This window comes from Dermochelys coriacea, chromosome 8 (assembly GCF_009764565.3).
Source record: "Dermochelys coriacea isolate rDerCor1 chromosome 8, rDerCor1.pri.v4, whole genome shotgun sequence".
NCBI classification, from domain to species: domain Eukaryota; kingdom Metazoa; phylum Chordata; order Testudines; family Dermochelyidae; genus Dermochelys; species Dermochelys coriacea.
Window position 1 is genome coordinate 1,650,612 of NC_050075.1, and position 20,567 is coordinate 1,671,178.

Here is a 20,567-nt window from a genome sequence, read left to right on the forward strand (position 1 = left end):
GGGACAATCCTGAGCCCCTAAACTCTCCCTGGTTCTTCAGGCCCTTTGGATGCTGGTGGACAGTGGTCTGTTAGAGCTGCCATAAAGCTAAGGCATCCTGCAGCCAGAGCGGGGACTTTGGGTTCACTCCAGCTGCAGCGGGAGGGAGACGCAGACCCACTGCCTGGCACTCATCCCCGATGTGGTGTTAAGCAGATTTCATGACAGTAGAACAGTGAATTTCAAAGCTGCTCCAGAGCCCAGCTGGGCCTGGACAAGCCAGATTTAGCCTTGGCGTCCTCCCTTAGCAAATGATTTGTTTTTCAGTGTGCTGGTTCCTCGGGGTATTTTTTAATAGATTCAAATGGTGCTGACAAGGTGCATGGAACAGGCTAAACCAGAGAACAATCTGGTGAGTTTTGGAGCGAACTCAATAGCAGCAAAATAAAACAAAACCCGCCACACAAAACAAACAGCAAAACCCAACATCAAACCACCCCCCATGCTGAGCAGCTGGAGAATAGCGAGAAGAGTTGTCCCAGAACAACAGGCCCTTTGAAAGCCATTTCCCGGTCTCTGCTGCAGGAATGCACCTCACGCCTCGCCTGGCCTGAGTCCATTTCATGCAGGCTTCTGAGCACAGCTCTCCTCCCAAGGTCCTGCACCCTGGGAGATCTGGATGGCTTTTAACCGCTGAAAGCTCTAAAAGCTGCTGTTTACTGGGGACTGCAACAAATGGGGAGAGCTCAGCCTCAGCTCAGGAGAGAGGGGTTAGAAAGGCTTCCTTTAACAAAGGGAGAGAAATCAGTTCAGGCAAATCTGGATTTGCCAGTTTCTTTCCCCAATAGGACACTGCCCCCACGGATCAGGGTTGGGCTGGTACCTGCAGACACTAGTGCCGAGCTGAGGCCAGGGCAGGAGAAGATGGATGTGCTCCCCCTTGCCTCGCCCAAATTCAATCATGGTGACCATCTCTGGGATCTGCTGAGTCACCCTTTGAAGAGCATGGAGAGGAGTCAATGGGGCTGAAAATGCATTCCCGGGAGGGGGTCTTCCCGAGCTGCTCAGCTTCTGGAGTGGGTGATCGTCAGTAAAAGCCTCTGGAATAGTCTCCAGAGTATCTGACCCAGCCCGGCACCCTGCAGGGACTCTGTTCTGCTGATGACAAAGGCAGAAGCAGGGACCAGCCCATATGCCTTGGGGGTGGGGGACTTTAGACTGAACCTGGCTACCTATTCCTGCTGTCCATCTACCCCTCCAGCATTCTAGTTCACGCTCTGCAGTGTGGTGGGGAGAGCCTGGGACACTCAGTGACGTGCCCCACAGCTCTTCCATGTTCTGCCCTCTCCTGCAGATCCTCTCCCTGCTTTCCACTATCAGGGTTTGGGACAGGGACTTCTGGCCTCTCCTTGGATTCTCTCTTTGCAGAGTGCCCGGCGCGATGGGGCCCAGCGGGGCCCTCTGAGTCCATCCAGGACAGAAATACACAGGTTACAAGGGGCCATATCCCCACCTGCTGTAAATCGGTGCCACTGGAGTTCACAGCAGCAGGGAATTTGACTCCAGACCTTTCCTAATTTGGGACAACAATTGCCTTCAGCAGCAGTTTCCTGGAGTAACAGATCTTGAAAGGTTTCAGAGTAGCAGCCGTGTTAGTCTGTATTCGCAAAAAGAAAAGGAGGACTTGTGACACCTTAGAGACTAACATATTTATTAGAGCATAAGCTTCCATGAGCTACAGCTCACTTCATCAGATGAAGTGAGCTGTAGCTCACGAAAGTTTATGCTCAAATAAATTTGTTAGTCTCTAAGGTGTCACAAGTAGATTTTGGAAGAGACAGTGTCAATTACATTACTACTGACACTGCCTGCTAGCATCAGCGCCCTTCGAGGCCCTGTTGGGCCAGGTGCTGCACAGACAGCTAGTGAGGGACAGTCCTTGCCCCACACAGACATGGCAGATGGAGGCTGGGAGGGAAACAGAGGCAGAGAGGGAAACTGATTTTCCCCCACTCACGCAACCAGTTTGTGAGACAGCCAGGACTAGGCCAGGTCTCCTGCCAGCCCAGTGCCCTACCCCGGGCCTGGAGAAACTGAGAAACGTTTTCACACTTCAGGGTAAGAGAGGAGAGTCATGAGAAAATGGCCTGCTGGGAATCGAACCAGCCCCAGCTCTGCCCCTGCAGCTCCAGGGCCCTGCACAAGAGCCAGGGAGTGAAAGTGACTCACCGGGCTTTGCCCACCAAACTGATCAAACTGTAGGACGCAAACCCACAGCAGAGGCAGGGGAAAGCAAGGGAGGCTGCGAGCTGCTCAGTGCTAACAATCTGAGGGGTTATTAATAACACAGCCATGGGAGTTATTTTCAAGTAGGTTTTTCATCTTGACAGTGTTGCTTTGAAGGGAGCCCGTTTCTAAGTGCAAACCATTAGCATACGGTGGGCAGCTCAGACACCGGATCCCTTTTATTTCGGTAAAAGCATCGGGAAGAAAAACAAAGGTTCTGTCGGCAGATAAAAGGGCTGTTTCCCCCCTTCCCCTTTCTCCAGTTCTGCCGCAAAGGGCATGGCACCCGGAGAGCGCCACGGCAGGAACACGTGAGCACAGAGCCGATACCCTTCCCAGTCCACTTGGGGGTCGTTGGACGGTCGTTGCTAATATCAGTGGAGCTTGGAAGGCTAAATAAATCTCCTTCCTTTGGGTGTAAACTGGCCTGGAGGGTCCCGGGACCCACCAATGCACCCTCCTTGAGCACAGCTACCCCCTTGCACTGCGTGGGGCAGGGGGGAAACAAGGGCCCCCGCCCTGCTGGCAGCTGCAGGGATCCTGCCAGTGGGTTTCTGCTGATCAGTGGGGCAGGTTAAACCACAGCCTGACTACAAGGGGAGGTGGCTGAAGCATTGGGCTGGGACTCAGTAGATCTGGATCGGTTCCCAGCTGGTGCCACAGACTCCCTCTATGACCTTAGACTAGTCACTTCACCCCTCTGTGCCTCAGTTTCCCCATTTGTAAAGTGGGGCGAATGATACTTCCATATCTCCCAGGGGTGGGTGCCAGGCACTCAGACACTGGAGGCCACAAAAAACCCAATGCTAAAAATAAATGACTCGCCCCATCCAGTATCGTGCAGAGGAGCAAATACGCAGGTAGATAAGGCGGCAGGGTGAGGATAGGACCTGATCTTCTCAGCCATTCACCCTCAGGAGAGTCCAACCCCCAGACCCCAGCTCCCCGCCGGAGGGCAGCACTTTCCATGACTGTTCCGGGGAGGATAAGAAATTGACAGCCACGTTCCCCGTCATTGTCTTAAATTAGAGAAAAGAGTTGGGGCCATTTGTGTAATTAACAAGGGTCACGGCGAAGCTAACAGGGCCCAGAAGAGGGACACCGTTAACATCTCCTAATTAATCTGACTCGAGAATATTAAAAACAAAATAATCAACTTTTCCAAATGGGATGGACTCTGCTCGAGCAAGGCTGCTGGCAAATATAGATTAGCTCAGATTCCGGTTACTGGAGGCTCAGCCCCACGAGGGGGACATCCTTCAGCGACTACATTAAGTCTGGACTGAGGAGCTGGAATGTGCCCAGATCTTGACTTATTTCTCAGCTCTCTCTAGCCATGTGAAAATGCCCCGGTGTCGCAGAGTCCTGGGAAATCTGGAATACGGGAGCATAGCTGGGCCAGGCCTTTGCTGCATTATTGAGGCTCTTCAAGCAATTGAGGCTTTTCCTTCCTTCCCAAACTTCCCTCCTGACTGTAGGCAGGACGCCGGCAGCTCCCAGCACCAAGCGATGACCAGCGAGGCTCATGAGAGTCCTGCACTAGCTCCCGCGGGGCCATGGCTCAGGCCTTAGGGGAGGCAGGCAGGATCAGGGTTGCCCATGCAGAGCACACTAGGAATGTAGGGCTCTTGCTAAGGTCACCTGCTTTAGCTGCATCTTTAGCACCCAGCAAAGCTCTTACCAGCTTTGTGGGGAGCACGTGCCGTGGGAACACGCACCGTGGGGAGCACACGCTGTGGGGAGCACATGCCGCGACATGGCGCTGAAACGCTTCACTTCCTAATGCCGGCCGAGACCACGCAGGGCCAGGAGGTTCCGGGCTCGCAGAGCTTTACACAGTAGGGCTAGCCCTGGGCTGCAGCCCGGAGCACTGGGGATGGGCTCAGGGAGAGGGGGCAGACCTGCTTCACCTGCCCGCTGGAGATGGGGTGCCGGCACACGCAGGGGAGGAACCTCTGCTCAGGGCGTGGGGAGGGCTCAGTTTTCCAGAGTCATTTGATATGCTAACTATCCAGTGCAGCCCAGTGTTCACCAGCAACCCTACAACAACGACAACCCAGAGCACACCAGAAACCCCACCACGACAACCCAGCGTACACCAGAAACCCCACAACAATGACAACCCAGCGCACACAACCCAGCGCACACCAGAAACCCCACAACGACGACAACCCAGCGCATACCAGAAACCCCACAACGATGACAACCCAGCGCACACAACCCAGTGCACACCAGAAACCCCATAACGACGACAACCCAGCGCACACCAGAAACCCCACAACGACGACAACCCAGTGCACGCAACCCAGCGCACACCAGCAACCCCACAACGACAACCCAGCGCACACCAGTAATCCTTCAACAGCTGCAGGAAGGAGATTTTTAGGGTCATTTAAGCACCAGAGTTAAAGGGCTGGGCGCTCAGCTGCCATTCGTTACATGAACAACCACACAGTGCTGTCAGCTCTCCCCTGCCGGGCAGCCTAGTTTATAAAGGGTTATTTGGATCCAGGTCCCAGTCAGATACTTGGCTGTTTGTACAGGGTACAGGCAGAGAACAAGGATCAGGGCGATTCTTACAGCGGGGTGGGGTGGGAGGGCGTTATCACTGAGCTGCCCCGCAGGGAAAGGGCTGAGAGGGATGTCAGGGACTGGAACCGTTCTTGGGCTCCCTCCACAGTCCTGCCGGTGCCCCTCGATCCTGACCTGCAGCCTCCCCCCGCCCCGAGAGGTGAAGGTGAAATGCTGCCAGAGGAGCATTGTCTGTGGTAGCGTTTCACCCCCGCTGTGCCGGCCGGGTGCAGCCCATGGGGAAATAACCTCCCCAGCCAGGTCCTTCTCTGACCACAACCCCGCCTGCTGGGGCAGAGGTGGCCGAGTGTCTCCTTGCTGTGGAGGCAGCCGGATGCGGGGCTCTGCGGGTTCGCTGAGACGTCCTCCCCTCCCCACAGCGCTTGTGGAGCCTCAGTCCTGTGATCAAGGCGGATCTGACGGCTGCCTCCCCCGGGATCTGTCCTGACAGATTTACTCTTTGGAGCACGGTCCCCGGGGGGAAGTGAATCCCAGCCACTGCCCACACAGAGGCGGGCCGTGTGGCCTCGTGGGAGCTGAGCCCGGGGTCTGCTGGCAAGGCAGCGCGATCCAGTCCCGCCAGAGCAGAGACCAGCCCTGCACCGCAGAGCCACTCCCCAGCCAGGCGAATGGGCTGCAGCCAGCACTATGCACATGGAATCACCAACTCCGAGTGCGTGGGCAACTCAGCAACAAGCGAATCCACCCTGGACAGATGCAAGGTCATCCCATCACACAGAACAAGCCTCTCACTCCCTGCAGGGCTGTGAGTTAGCAGGGACCCCAGGAAACGGCTCTATTCTGACCTAGCACAACAGGCTTTGCTGGCCGAAGGTCCAGTTCTCTCACTGCTGGCCGAAGTCCACGGCCCTTGTCTCCATTCCCTGCCAGACAAGAGCCTCGCACATGGCACGCTGGAGCCAGGGGAGTCAGGGTGGGTTCTGGTGCAGCAGAGTGTGACCCCGTTCCAGCTGCCATTGCCTGGGATGGTGACAAGCAAAGGAGGACTGGAGCCCAGGTCCCCACGCACTTGCTCCCCAGGCTGGGCTAGTCTCCTGTCTCCTTGCTGGCCCTGGCACGGCTTCTCCAGGTGCCCCGCACAGTCACTGCCTCCCCAACAGCCTCAGAGACCAATCGTTCCGACTATCCCCGGCCCCCAGCTCTCCCAGCCGCCCAAGCCGTGTGGTTCAATGGTGCCACTGCAGTGCTGGGAGGGGAGCGAGCCCTCTCTCTGTGACCTCACTGCCAGCACCGCTGCAGGCTCCTATGTGCGGCTCCCCTAGCAGCTGGGCGGTGGGCAGGAGAGAGACATCGCTGCCTGTTGTATTAAAAATAATCCAGCCGAGTGGAAATTCATTACAGATCAGTGTGACAGCCAGGGAATGAAAGAGCCCATCTATCAGCACCTGACAAGTGCCCCCTTTGTTCCTGGGCTGGGTCCTTAAGCCTTTCCCGAGGCACTACGGCAGCATCCCAACCTGGCCAGGTGCTGGGGCCAGTCTAACCAGACACAGGCCGGGCAGCGCCATCCACCGTATGCCACCTCTCAGCTGGCTGGGTGAGTCAGCAGTGCAGGCAGGCCGCATTCCCTCGGCTCTGAGTGTGGGCAGCTTGGTACCCACAGTGCCCGTAGGCTCGGCCCCGGAACTCGCCGCCAGTGTGGGGAGGGGAAGCCCCAAGCACCACTCACGAACGCCAGGAGATGCCGGGTGCGTTAGGAACTGCCGCCCTGATACACCAACCCTGTGCCTGCTGCACAGCTCCCATCAGGGCGTAGCTTTCCTCCCGACCCAGGGCCAGCTGAGAGCAGCCGATGGCATGTGTGGGGAACCCTTCAGCAGAGCAGGAAAGTGTTTCCCCAGCCAGATCTTCCAATTGGGCTTTGCAGCATGTTGCGAGGGGGAGGGGAAAGTTGTTCTGGAGACAGATCAACATCCCCTGCACTCCACCAGCCACCTCAGGGAGCCTCTTCCGAGGGGGCTGTCTCCCTTGCACACCAGGGGGCTCATTGTACGAAATTCTGCACATGGAACAAGAGCGGGGGAAGAGGGGACAGACTGAGCCCCTGCATGCTGCCCCCACCCTTTCAGCAACACCCCCAGAGCTGAGAGTTAATGCCCGCTCAATATAGCAACGACTTAGAAAAGGTCCCAGTGCTTTAGCTGCTGCTATCAAATGAGCAATGAGGACAGAAATCAAACCACGCTGAGCCGAACACCCCCAGCCGCTGCCATTCCGTGCTTGCGGCAGAATGGATCTAGGCGGGCGGATCCCAGGAGAAAGTCGGGTTTATTGACTTATTTCAGTTTCTTTCCAGCTCCCTGCTAGGCCTGGCACTACAGCTGTTCTAAAGAAAGCCGGAATGCAACACGGCCATCTCGCTGCTTTGCCCAACTTTTAGCCACATGAGGCCAGCGCAACACAAAGCGCCCCGGGCGTCTGGACTCAACTCCCCCCGCCCCCAACAAAACAGCCTCCTGGACACGCTGTCCAGACCTGACACGCTCTGCAACATGCAGCAGGCCAGAGCCCCCCCGGATTTCAGTTCAGCGCCGGCAGCGCACAGGCCATCTCAGGCTGAGGGGAGCCACAGGGCAACATCACAGGATACAACAGATCCCACGAGAATACCTGGGGTTGGGGCAGGTCACAGGCTAACGCGATTCGGCCCCAGTCAATCACAGGATGCTGAGTTTGCTCCCAGTGATACGACAATAACCAGGGCCTGAGTCTTTCCCTGGGAGTTCCTGGGTGGAAGGGGGATATGGGCAGTAACGGGCTGGTGCAGCCCCTGGAAAGTTATCTCCTCGCACTCTAAAGCAGGGAGGGGAGGTTTGGTGCTTACCTTGATGTCCACCCTGGGGTCGGGGCAGCAGTGAGAGCCTGGGGAGAGAACAGAAAAGAGTGAAAATCCAAAGGCAAACTCTGTGCTTAGGAGGGGAAAGGGGGCTCCTAAGGGGTTTGGGATGACAGACTACAGGGCTTCCTGGCTGAGTATCCAACAGTGGCAGCACTGGGTGCTGCAGAGGAAGGTGTAGGGACCCTGCAGGGGAAGACGGGGGATCTGGCCCCAAGAAGGACTCCTCCCAACCCCCAATGATTAGAGAATGCGCCTGTGACACTCCATGGCAGGAGAGTTCAGGGAAAGTGACTGTACCGGGGGGCTCAGATACCCGGGGGATGGGCCCAACACAGAACAGGTTAGAAGAACAAGATGACGCCAACTTTCTCATGCATATTCATGAGCTTCCTCTTACATTTTGCTCAGCCCTGTTCTGGACGATGAGAGACCCTCTGCCACCCCCCCCGTTCCTGGCTTCCACACGGACATGGTCTCTCATATGCGGTCAGCCCCTGGCCACGCAGGCCGACAAGCACAGAGACTCCTCCAGCACCAGCAGGGAGAAGAAGAGGGGGGGAAACCAGCGTCATGCCCCTGGAGCGAGCATGGTCCCAGCTCAGTGACAAACAGGGTCCCTAGGGAGCATGGCCAAGCCCTGGAGAGCTGCCCTGATGCTGACAATCCGGCTGACTGGCTACTCCCCTTCCCAAAGTAACAGCCCTGACAGCCCTCGATGATGGACCCCACCAGTTTCCCCGAGGCCAGGCTCCGTTCCCTCCCCAGCCCAGCTGTGGTATGTCTTTTGGGCTCTAGCCAAGGGCCGAAAGATATTCATGCTCCAGCCTGGTTTAATTGCAGGCCCTGTGCCAGCTGGGGAGTTGGCACTGATGGATCGTCTCATCTCAGTGTGACAGCAGAAGGGAGAACTAGACCCCGCGCAGCCTCCAGAACCTTGCTCCTGCCCTCTGGAGCCCCTGGCAGCACATGGCCGAGTGACTGACCAGGCTCCCTGCTCGGCAGGGTGCGGGTGCAGCAGATCTGCCAGGTGGGGAAGGTTCTCAGCACTGCCAAGTTCACAACATGGACTCCTCCCCACTCCCAGCCCCACAGCCGGGGGGCCGAGGGGAGAGTGCACAGGGCTGGAGGCTGAAAGCTAGCACTCTTCGCCCCTTTAAACGGAACCCAGAGCAGCCCCTGCCGGACAAAGGCTGTGGAAGTTCTGGCTGCGGCGTGCCCACCGGCACATCCCCTCCCTCCCGGCTGCCTGCCCTGCGGATGGATGTGGGGACACGCTGCCATCAGCCTGACAGACCCTGGATGCGGGTTGCTACAGGAACATGACGGCCGCTCCCCCACAGCGCTGATATGACTCCGGCCCCACACAGCATCCCTCAGCCAGAGCCACACACTCCCCAGGTCTGCTCAGCTCTTGTGTATTCCTCTGTCTCGGTGAGCAGTGAGCACCACGGACTCGGCCAATGGCGGACATTCATGGCTAGCCCCCAGGCCGTGCTCCGGGGTCCCTCCTGCCTCCCCCTTCCCTTCGGCAGACCCCAGCCAGCAGGGCTCCTGTCCTTGTCCCTCTCCCTCCGTGTTCGACTCCCCCCGGCGCAGCTGTGCTCTCATCCTCGCTCTCTGGCCCAGCCCACGGCTTTGAGCTCTGGCTCAGGCACCAGCAGCTGGCTGTTGTTACTCCTTTGGTTTCCTTATGGTCCCCTTCCGCTCACCAGCCCCCAGCTGCATGGACACAGGCGTTACCTGCGTAACACAGCCCAGCCCTGAAAGGACTCCCCAGGGGCACAGTGAGACCCGAGCCATCCCCCCACCCCCTGAGCATTGCTCACAGCAGCAGACGAGCCAGGGTGCCCAGCCATCCCACCAGGGCACAGAGCGGGGAGGCTCAAGAAGGTTACCTGAAAGACCAGGGAGCAGGAAGCTGCGGATCAACTTAGGGTTGCGGTGGAGGAACAGGGGAACGGTCTGGCATCACCAAGGCTAGCACAAGCCACAAGCTGTCCAAACCGGCCTTCCCCAGAGAGCGGAGTGGTGGGAGAGGCAGCAGGAGGCAGCGTGCAACAGAGAACAATTCAACCTGGCTACGCTGCCACTGAACTCCAGGCCTGCCACAGCCCATTGGTGCAGGGCAGTTATTTATCCACCCCCCGCCCTGACAGCAGCTGCAGAAAATAATGATCAGCTCTCCTCATCTGTAAAGAGGATTAAAAGCGGTTAACTCAATTTACAGAGGCTTTGTTGTGTCGGTTTTCCCCAGGCTGCTGCGCAGGGAGATTTCCACACAGCCACTTACGCCACTTTTATCCGGTTGTCTTCTGGAGGTAATTGGGTTTTGGAAGAGCCTGTTTAAAATGCGTAACCTGGCCTAGTAAACAAAACCAAACCCGCACCCGCGGAGCAGAACAAACACTGGCACCCGCAAAGGAGGATTCCCTCATCCTGCCGTCGCCTACACGGCAGCCCATACCTCCTCAGCACACAGAGGCAGGGAGCACCATGGCTAGCAAGCCCAGTGACAAGCGCCATGCTGATCCCTTGGCAGGTGTGTGGGTCTGGGCCATTGCGAGCTCCAGGGGTTTTGCCACCGGGCCTGGAGGCACCTTACCCCCGTCCTGGAAAATGCCAGGGGACAAGTCCTGGAAACCCAAAGTCACTCCCTTGGCGTCCGGGGAGTGGAGTGATGCTGGAGTGGCTGGGAGCAGAGCCCAGCCCAACGTCTTTTAGAGCCTTTGCCAGGTTCGGTGGGTGAGCTGCTTTGGGGCGTTATCCTGGCCTCAGCACCCCACTGGGCGAGGGAGTGTGGGGGGGGCCTTCACTAATCAGTGCCTGTGTACGGGTGCCAGTGCAAGCTGGTGGCCCGGGGACTGCAGTGACCTCTGTCTGCAAATGGGCTCGGCATTGGCAGGTCTGCCACCCCCAGCCGCTCTGCACCAATCCCGGCCTGGAGGGTCCCCCCTCCTTGGACGGCAGGGCAGGCCTGGGCCTCCGGTACCACCAGTGCGGACTCATACACGACCTCCAACCCCCTGCCCTCTTCACGGGGCGTCGGAGCCTTTCCCTGCACTCGGCGCGAGTGACTGGTGGCCGGCCCTGCCGTAGGCCACCCTTTCTGAGCCCAGGCGCTAGAGAAGCCACCATTGTCCTGTCCCCTCATCCAGCAGGGGAGGAAAGCCAGCATGCCCCCCCGATGCACCAGAACACACACGCTTCAAACCAGGGGCAGCCCCCTGGAGATTAACTGCCCCCCCGACTCCCCGGAGGCTGATCTGCTTTTAGTCTCCTTGAGGCCAGAGCTCAGACTTGACCCCCCACCCCCGTCCCCCATTGCAGCCGATTCTCCTGCCAGCACAAAAGGGGGAGGTGCGTTTCATTCCCCAGCCCCACACCGTGTGCGCCAGTGCGCCCCACGAGTAACGGACACCCTAAAGAAGTTGCTGAAGCCAAAGCTGGATGCCCAGAAAACGAAGTGACCCAGAGCAGTGCAGACCATGGCTGCCCCAGGGACTTAACGACCCAGCTGGGAAGAGCCTCCCTGAGTCTGACTCTTGGGGTCTGTAAGGAGCACTGGCCACTCTCCATCTGTCTGCTGCAGTGACTCCTCCCAGAGCCCTGATTGCACATGGCTGGCAGCACAGCTCCTCGTGCTGGCACTTTGCTATTGCAGTGGGCCGGGACATTGTGATGCTAACTCTACTGAGGTCCACGAGGCTGCTCAGCCAGGGCATGTGCGCGAGTCTCCTGCTGCTTCTATACCAAGGCCTGACAAGAAATGCCAAGCCCCCAGCGAGAGACGCCAGCTGTGTTGCTGAGGGCGACTCTCCTAATTGGGGCTGTACACGTGGGCTGGACCAGTCACAGAGGGGCGAGGGTAGTCGGGGCCCAGCCTGGGGACGTACCTGACCCATACAGATCAGGAACCACCCCCCAGGGCCAAGGTCACACCACTGCCCAGCACAATCCACAGAGCTACTTGGGTTAGCAACAGGCCATGGGCCTACCTGGGTGGCATCAAGGCACTCTGGTATGTGTACGGGTTATTTGGTCCCACAGCTGGTCTGAACGGGATTATAGAAGCACAGGGGAAGGGGGCAGAGGAGGCTCCCTAGGGAAAAGGTGTATAGCCTCCCCATTCCCCAGCTAGAGGGGACATGGCGGGCGAGTGGAGTAGTTACCCAGTAACTTGTGTTGATTTGTTCTGCGTTTGAATTGGTTTCAATTGAAACAAGGCCAGCCCCCAGCAAAGGGACGGGGTGAGACCAGCTGCAGGGACTTTGTGTTTCCTTCCCCAGCGGGTGAATCTGGGGAACACCCTCAGGGCACCTCTGCCATCCCTGCAGCCTGGCACTCAGCAACCAGGGCACCTGTCCAAGCTTCCAACTGCACAAGAGTGTAGACCACACAAGCACCTTCCTATGAACAGGTGTTCACGCACGCACCGCCCACCCAGTGTGCTCATCTTCAGGGAAACAAACAGCTACCCTCTTGTACGCGCGTGCGCACACACACACACACGTACGTGAGCGCATCAAACAGCAGCATCTACTTTATTTTGAAACACCAAAGCACTTCATGGGGCTGTAAAAAGAGCAAGCTCCAGAATTAGCATCCAAAAGAGCCCGTCTTCTAATGCAAACACCTTTGCAGTGCAGGCCGCAGGGAGAGGGGGGCTTGCGCACCCTGAAGATTTGGGGAAAGGCCCTGGTTGGGGGGAGCTCAGCAGGGCTTGCAATGCCCATGAGTGCTGCTAAAAGCAACACTGCGCAGCCTTTACACGAGGGGGATGGGAGGTGGTGAAGGGATTTTACTGTTCCTGGAATATGAGGGAGGGACTGAGGTGGCTGAGTCAGGAACTAGCCCCCCATGCAAGCTGCCTCCATTGGACCCTGACCCTCTGCTATCCCAGCCCTGGGCTCCCTACACACAGCTCGGCCGATGCCCTCCTGGCTCACAACTCCCACCTAGTCCAGTGCTGGACCCCCAAACACAAATCTGCCGACACCCCTTGGTCCCAACCTGCAGCCTCCCCCTGCTATTCCAGTGCCTAGGGCTGCCCCTTGGTCCCCACCCGTGTGGATGCCTGGAGCTTTCCCACTCTAGACAGCTCTGCCATTGTGCACCCAGGGAAGGCTGGCACTCACAGCAATCATTAGCTCATCTCAGATGTGCACTTTTTATTCCTCTTTGCTTTGCCCCAGGAGTTCCCATTCAAGTTTTACTCTCCTGTTCTTAGCACAAGCCAAATCCACTGCAATGCTTGAGATTAACCCAAAGCTAGTGGACTCGAAGCTCCAACAACAGCACCCGGCTGCATTGCTGGGTGCACGACAAAGCTGAAACAGTTGCCAAACAATTAAAAGAGCAGCAGTAATGAGGTGAAGCTGCTACCCAAGTACCTCCCCTGGCTTCCCAAAGGGATTTCTATCCCCCACATTGCAGACAGGGAAACAAATTCCAAAAGTGTAAGTGGCTTGTCCCAATTCACACACAACTCCTGGGCCAAGCTGGGCACAGAAACCAAGAATCTTGTTATCCGAACTTTCTGTAGCTACGCAACAACTCCTGATCACAGCTCCAAAACCATGCAGACAGCTGGCTGCTAGGAGCAGCTCTTCTCATGCAGAGGGAACATCAATTCGCAAGTTGTCAGCACGTAATGCCTTCTATCCAACCACAGCTGTTCCAGCACGTGCTTTGCCTTCCCAGGGATGTTTGCAGGCTTGCAAAGTAAACACAGGCAACCTGGGCCACCAGATTTCCCAAGTATGTGGCTATTATTACCCAGAATACACTGGGGCACATATGCAAATTATTTAATACACAAATTGTCCATTGGCCACCAGGAATTGCAGTCCTCTGTATAATGAGCTGCGTCACAACCTGCTGCTTGACTTTCCTTGGCTTTCCAGAGGAGACAATGCATGGACCGGTCATCCCAGTAACTCTGCACTGGTGCACTTTCCCAGTGGTAGTAGTGGGGGAGGCTGTAGTGTAGACAGGGCTCAGGGAGTTTCACTTCCCTGTTGTTGGCTCCGGTTACCAAAGCTCTTTTTACATTCCTGCCTCCACCATTGTTACCAGCAGGAGACTGCTGGGCCTGGGTAGATGGGAAACGCTTACAGCCAACCTGAAAATGCATCGGGCACTAGTCATGTGACGCTAATCCCTGGGTCTCTAAAATGTCCCCAAGAGGCAACGTTTTCCCAGGCTTGGTCATTGTCCTACTGCAAATGGAAACAGACGGTTCTACACAGGCATGGCCCTTCCCCTGCAGGGTTTGCCAGTGCAGAGCCCAGGGCTTCATTTGTAATGAAACAGGTGCCGGGGCTCAAACATTTACGTGCCAGGGCTCAAGTGATTTTTTTATATTCATAACTGATACAGCAAGGCCAGAGGTGCCGGGGTCTGAACTGCCAGGACTCAGGGTGCCGGGCTCTGAACTGCCAGGCCCAGAGGTGCCAGGCTGTGAATTGCCAGGCCCAGAGGTGCTGGGCTCTGACCTGCCAGGCCCAGAGGTGCTGGGCTCTGAACTGCTGAGCCCAGAGGTGCCAGGGCTCTGAACTGCCAGGACTGGGGGTGCCGGGCTCTGAACTGCCAGGACTGGGGGTGCCAGGCTGTGAACTGCCAGGCCCAGAGGTGCTGGGCTCTGACCTGCCAGGGCTGGGGGTGCCGGGCTCTGAACTGCCAGGCTCAGAGGTGCTGGGCTCTGAACTGCTGAGCCTAGAGGTGCCAGGGCTCTGAACTGCCAGGTCCAGAGATGTCAGGTTCTGAACTGCCAGGCCCAGAGGTGCCGGGCTCTGAACTGCTGAGCCCAGAGGTGCTGGGCTTTGAACCGCCAGGCCCGGAGATGCGGGGGCTCAGCCCTGCCAAGCCCTGGCACAAATTCCGCGCTGGCTGGGCCGTGCGTGCGAGTACGCACAGAGGGTTGATGAGAGGTGAAAGCAAAATGGTGCGACTGGGCCAGACCTGCTGTGGCAGCAGCAAGAGCACAGAGCTCAAATCGGGAACTCACTTCACTGTTTAAAATGGCTCAATGCAGGTGTCTCTGCCAGCCAGGCCGAACCCTGAGGGCCCTTCCCCCCGGCAAAGGTCTCACTGATCTCAGTACAGAGACCCCCGTCCTGCCATGCAACCACCTGGGCAGATTGCTGCATTCTTGTGGTGCTGCCCCGGCAGGTCCAGCTTCAGGACCGGGGCTTAATAAGGACGGCAGGGTGAGAGTGAGACAGACGTTTGCTTTCCGTGTAATATACGGAGCCAGGCCCGGCCATGCGAGCTGCTCTGGGCTGGGTGCTGCTCAGCCTGATGGCAGGAACTGGCTGCTGGTGTTTAACATGGCGGTTGCCCCTTTCGTAGATTCCAAGGCCAGAGGGGAGCATGGTGCTGAGTCTGACCCCCCGGACGGCATTGGCCACAGACCTGCCCCCAATTATCAGCAATAGCAAATGTCTATCACCATGGAAAGACACAACCCACCCTCTGTCTTTGCTTTGCTGCCAGCTCCTGTTTCCCAGGGTGCAGGAGGTATGCTCCTGGGTGCTGGGCTGGGCTCTCCTTCCCTGCAGTCATGTTTCTCTTGCCCAGGTGCCCGGGCTGGCATTTGGCTCGGGTTTTCTGCTGCTTGGCTCGTTGCTGCCAGGCCTACGGAATAGGAAGACCAGACCACGGGGAGAGCAGCGGCACCATATGGCACCCTGCTCAATTATTGCTGTGTGTGTTTCCTGAGGAGCTGTTTGCAGGCATGGTTTGTAAATTGTTGTCGGAACAGCCTGGACAATTGTTTGGCTGATTCCAGGGGGGTTCCTGTTTCTGAGACATATAAGAACTTGCTGGGGAAGGGAGGGGCATGCTTGCGAGGGGTGAGCAGGCAGGGGAGACCACCAGCTTAATTCCTGGTTAGGAGTTGTCATAAATATAAAGGGAAGGCTAACCACCTTTAAATCCCTCCTCGCCAGAGGAAAAACCCTTTCACCTGTAAAGGGTTAAGAAGCTAGGATAACCTTGCTGGCTCCTGACCAAAATGACCAATGAAGAGACAAGATACTTTCAAAGCTGGAGGGGTGAAAAATAAAGGTTCTCTCTCTCTGTGTGTTGCTTTTGCCGGGATCAGAGCAGAAATGCGGGTCAGAACTCCTGTAAAGGGCTAGTAAACAATCTAGTTAGAGATGCGTTAGATTCTGTTTTGTTTAAATGTTTAGATTCTGATAAAATAAGCTGTGCTGAATGGAATGTATATTCCTGTTTTTGAGTCTTTTTGTAACTTAAGGTTTTGCCTAGAGGGATTCGCTATGTTTTGAATCTGATTACCCTGTAAGGTATTTACCATCCTAATTTTACAGAGGTGATTCTTTTACTTCAATTAAAATTCTTCTTTTAAGAACCTGATTGCTTTTTCATTGTTCTTAAGATCCAAGGGTTTGGGTCTGTGTTCACCTATGCAAATTGGTGAGGATTTTTATCAAGCCTTCCCCAGGAAAGGGGGTGTAGGGTTTGGGAGGATTTGGGGGGAAAGACGTTTCCAAGTGGGCTCTTTCCCTGTTATATATTTGTTAGATGCTTGGTGGTGGCAGCAATAAAGTCCAAGGGCAAAAGGTAAAATAGTTTGTACCTTGGGGAAGTTTTAACCTAAGCTGGTAAAAATAAGTTTAGGGTTTTTTTTATGCATGTCCCCACGTCTGTACCCTAGAGTTCAGAGTGGGGAAGGAACCTTGACATGGTGGCAGAGCGGTGGGATTAACTTGAAATCATTTTGAGATCAATTTGAGATTTTTTTTGAACCAGAAGCACAGATTTTTTTAAAAGGAAATATTTTTTTTTCCTTTGGGCTGCTGGAAAGCAGGTTTTAAACTGAAAGCAGTTAGAGTTTTTTTTTGTCTCTGCTTGGGGGCCAGAGCGCAGAGACAAAAGGAAATTGTCTTTTGTGAGCTGGAGTTTTCTCTACCTAAAGGCAGGGTAGTTAACCTCCTGCAGGGAAATTCACAAATCTTCACAGACTTGAAGTTGTTTTTTACCTAAGAGCAACTAGAGGGGTTTTCTGTCTATTTGCCTGGAGACAAAGGTGTTAGTTTTTTTTTTTTTTTTTAAAGATTTTTCTGTAGGCTGACAATCACTATCAGAGAACATAGGTATCCGGTTACAGCACAACATATATATATATATATATATATATATATATATTTTTTTTTGACAGGCCAAGTTTTTTGTTTGTTTTTATTTCTAATTCTCGGGTGTAAAGTTAGTTAAAAACAGAGAGGCAAACATGACAGAGCCCAAGGCAGAAACAGCCAAAGAGGCTGCCCACAGGAGAGAACTGGAGGCAGCGAGAGACAGAAAAAACCCAAGAGGCTGCCCACAGGAGAGCTATGGAGGTAAGGGAAAAAGAAATGGAGGAGAGGGAAAAAGAGAGGAAGAATGAACTGGAGTTGGAGAAGGTAAGGGTTGAGCGGAATCTACTGGATAACCCAAACAATCCTTCCCCAACAATCCACAAATGGGAGTGACTATGTCCACAGTATGATGAATCCAGTGATATTGCTGAAGTATGATATTGCTCTCCATAAAATTCCTGAAGCTCACAAGATGACCACCTTGGTCACAAAATTAACTGGAAGAGCTCTGGACATATTCAATAAGATGCCTATTGATGAGGCTTCTGACTATAATAAGTTCAAGGATTTGGTTTTAAAGCAATTTCAAATTACATCTGAAATGTACAGAGTAAAATTTCAAACCCTTAAGAGAGGGCCTGGACTAAGTAATGTGGCCTATCTAAACCAGATGAAGGATCTGTTAGATAAATGGGTCCAAGGAAGGGGTGTCACTAGCTTTGACAGAATGTGTGATTTGATAGCTCAGGAGCAATTCCTGAATATGTCCAAGGAGGAAATAAAACAGTGTTTATGGGATAAGGAAATGGACTCAGCAGAAAGTCTTGCTTCTTATGCTGATCAATACAAGCAATCCCAGACCACCAGAGAGGCGGGTCAAGCCGGTTAGCCTTCCCTTTATATTTATGACAGGGATCATAAAGAATCACCCAGCTGCTCTGCTCCAAACTGAGCCGGTGATGTGTCAGCGAGAGATTGAGAGACCCGGCAGCAGCAGTAACGTAATTGACTCTAATAGAGATTTTGTAGAGTGACATCGCAGCTGGAGCCAGAGCCGAGTTGTGTTTGCACACAGTGCTGGGCATGTCAGACACCTGTAGAGGCCATTAGTCAGACTCTGCTGTCCTGGGCTGTCGGCTATGTACTGTGTTTCAGGTGTTGGGACACGTGAAAAGATGCCTGATTTGTCTGGCAAGGCAAGAGAACAGCCAGGTGAAAAGCTGAGCCAGTGACCTGATCAGGTGAACAACCTGGTCAACCGTCCAATCAGGTAAACACTGGGTTAGCAAACAAATCTTAGTGCTAGCCAGGAAAGTGTTTATACAAGATAAATAATGAATCGCTTTGTAACAATGTAGTTAAGGCAGCACCTGAACGAGGGGTGCGCTTGCATTTAACCCTCTGCTGGGCCCTGTTTCAGTGAACTGATCACTCACTGAAGCAGCGAATACACGACATACTTCTTCAGCTCCAGAATCTGTCTGTAAACCTGGGCGATTCGGACAATCCTGCAGCAGCCAAAATGGGCATGCAGGTCCTTTCTTTTGGGAGAAACTTGTCACCCTGCTGCTGCTGGCCCATTTTGTGAACTGATGCTAAAGCAGAGGGTTCGGCACTCCTGGGGTAGGGTCTCCGGCCTGAGCTATGCAGGAGGTGAGGCTAGATGCTCAGGCTGGTCCCTTCTGGCCTGGAGTCTATGAATCCATGCAATGTTTGGGGGCAGGTTTCCTCCCTTCACTGTGTGATTTCAGGATTGTCAGAAGGTGATCCCTTCGGGGATTCACAGCCCGACTGGAAGCAGGAAGCACCAAACATCTCCTGGGAATCCCAGGCATGGGGTGTAGATTTACAGCCACTGGAGGGGTACATATTTCATTCCCCTTCTCAGAGCCACTCAGTTCTGCTCCCCTGAATACGATTCCTCAGGTTGCAACACTGATAGCAGCCAGGAGGAAGCTGCTTTGGCCCCTGGGATACTCAGTGTCTGGGGTCACCAGCGACACCATCTATCTGCAGTGAGGCCCTGAAAGGCTGATCAGACACAAACGCTCATTTGCTTTTTAGATCTAGGTTTTGTCCCATGATGCCATTAGAACAGAGAAGTGGAAGTCAGGACTTCTGAGTTCTATTCCCAGTTTCCCTCTCACGCCTGCTACCTGGCGTGAGTCACATGACCTCTATGCCTTTGATTCCCCATGTATAGAATAATACCCGGCCATGGGCAATCACACACTAGGGCTGCCAATTTTGACTGGATGTATTCCTGGAGATTTCATCACATGACATAATCTTTAATTAAGACTCCAGGGGACTCCAGGCCAGTCCTGGAGGGTTGGCAACCCTTTCACACGCTCTGTTGTGACGCCTGCAAACCGAAGTCATTGGCTTGGCAGCTGGTGCACTGTGCCTGATGCTGCTCATTGTCTCACTATCTCCTTCCGCTCCTCCAATCCACTAGATCGACCTTTGATCCTTAGGTGGAAGCTCTTTGGGCTAGGGGCTCCTGGGTCTGTGGATGTGCAGTGCCTGGCGCTGAGGGACCCTGCTCCCTGACTGGGGCTGCGGGGCACTACTGCAACAGTGCTGCTAATTAATAACACATGTCATGGACCCCAGGTGGAAGGTATTGGTGTTATCCTTAGACTGTAAGCTCAGTGGGGCAGAGCCCGTGTCTCTATTTGCTTTTGCACAGAACCCAGCACAATACAGCTCTGACCCTGACTGGAGTCCCCGACTGGTGCTGTCATACACATACGGAATTAAGAATCATTATTCTCATTAATACTCTCTATTATTAATACTTTTTCTCCTTGAAACCCACGGGCAGGTTCCATGGTGATCAGTGAAGCAAACTCTGTCATTACTGTGTCACCTGTAATTGCTGTGTAATTGATTCCCTCAGATTTGCCGCATATGCTCTGGGCTGTCCCCACACCATAGAAATGAGAGATTTCTGTCTTCCTGGTATTACCCTTTTGCAAACTCCTTCCTTGCGGGGTAAAGGCAAATGTCACCAGGGACCTCTGCACACTGCTCCAGGGGAATCAGCCATATCGGTGCTGACCCTAGGAAGTTACCTGGGTTTGACTGGCACACACGCCTAGATTGCCCTGTGATATGCATGGCCGTGCACTGCCCTGGGAATATCTGCATGCAGGCTGGACTCTATTGGAGGGGAGACTTCTTGTCCTCATAGTTTTTACAGAGCAGCATGCGCCTTGCCTGTCTGTGCCATGCATTATTAAACAGATATACTGCAGCCCCTCTGTATTTTTCCTGCCTGGGCTTTGCTGCACAGGAAGTAGGTTCTTTGAGCAGATATTTCTCTCTGAAAGTCCCTGCTAAGCTCAGGCTGTGTAGCTGGAATTGCTGCAGGTACGGCTGATTCTCTTAATGGGTTTCTGACTTTGCAGATTTCTTCTAGGTTCTTTCTTTATTCCTCCCCCCATGGTATAAATTCCGTTTTCCATTAAAGAACCGTAATGCTTTCAGCCCCGATGCTAGCACCAATGCCATGGCTTCTCCTGGCCTTACCCACACAGCAGATTCTTATGGCATTTACCAACTTAATGCGGTATATAAATGCACACTTACCCTGCGGCCAGCCCATCAATATTTATGGCAGGCGCACACATGCACAAAGCCTTGCAGAGGAGTCAGAGAAGGAGTTGTGAGCAGAATACCAGGAGCCACTTAGTTATCTCTCTGCATCAGACAAAGAGTTTCTCTGGAGACCTCATGCTGCAAAGCTCCTCTCCCACCCCCCGTCC

At 54.6% G+C, this 20,567-nt stretch overlaps 1 protein-coding gene across 2 annotated transcripts in view; it reads right to left on the reverse strand.

The window, feature by feature from the left end:
- CPLX2 (complexin 2) overlaps nt 1-20,567 on the reverse strand; it is a 70,243-nt gene that overhangs the window by 37,968 nt on the left and 11,708 nt on the right. The window contains exons 1-2 of one of the 2 annotated variants that reach the window (XM_038414933.2): nt 9,592-9,757; nt 7,682-7,719 (exon numbers count right to left, since the gene is read on the reverse strand). The gene's annotated coding sequence lies outside the window, so the exon portion shown is untranslated. Of the gene's footprint in view, nt 1-7,681; nt 7,720-9,591; nt 9,758-20,567 lie in introns of those variants that run through there. The other variant, XM_038414931.2, reaches the window with a different exon arrangement.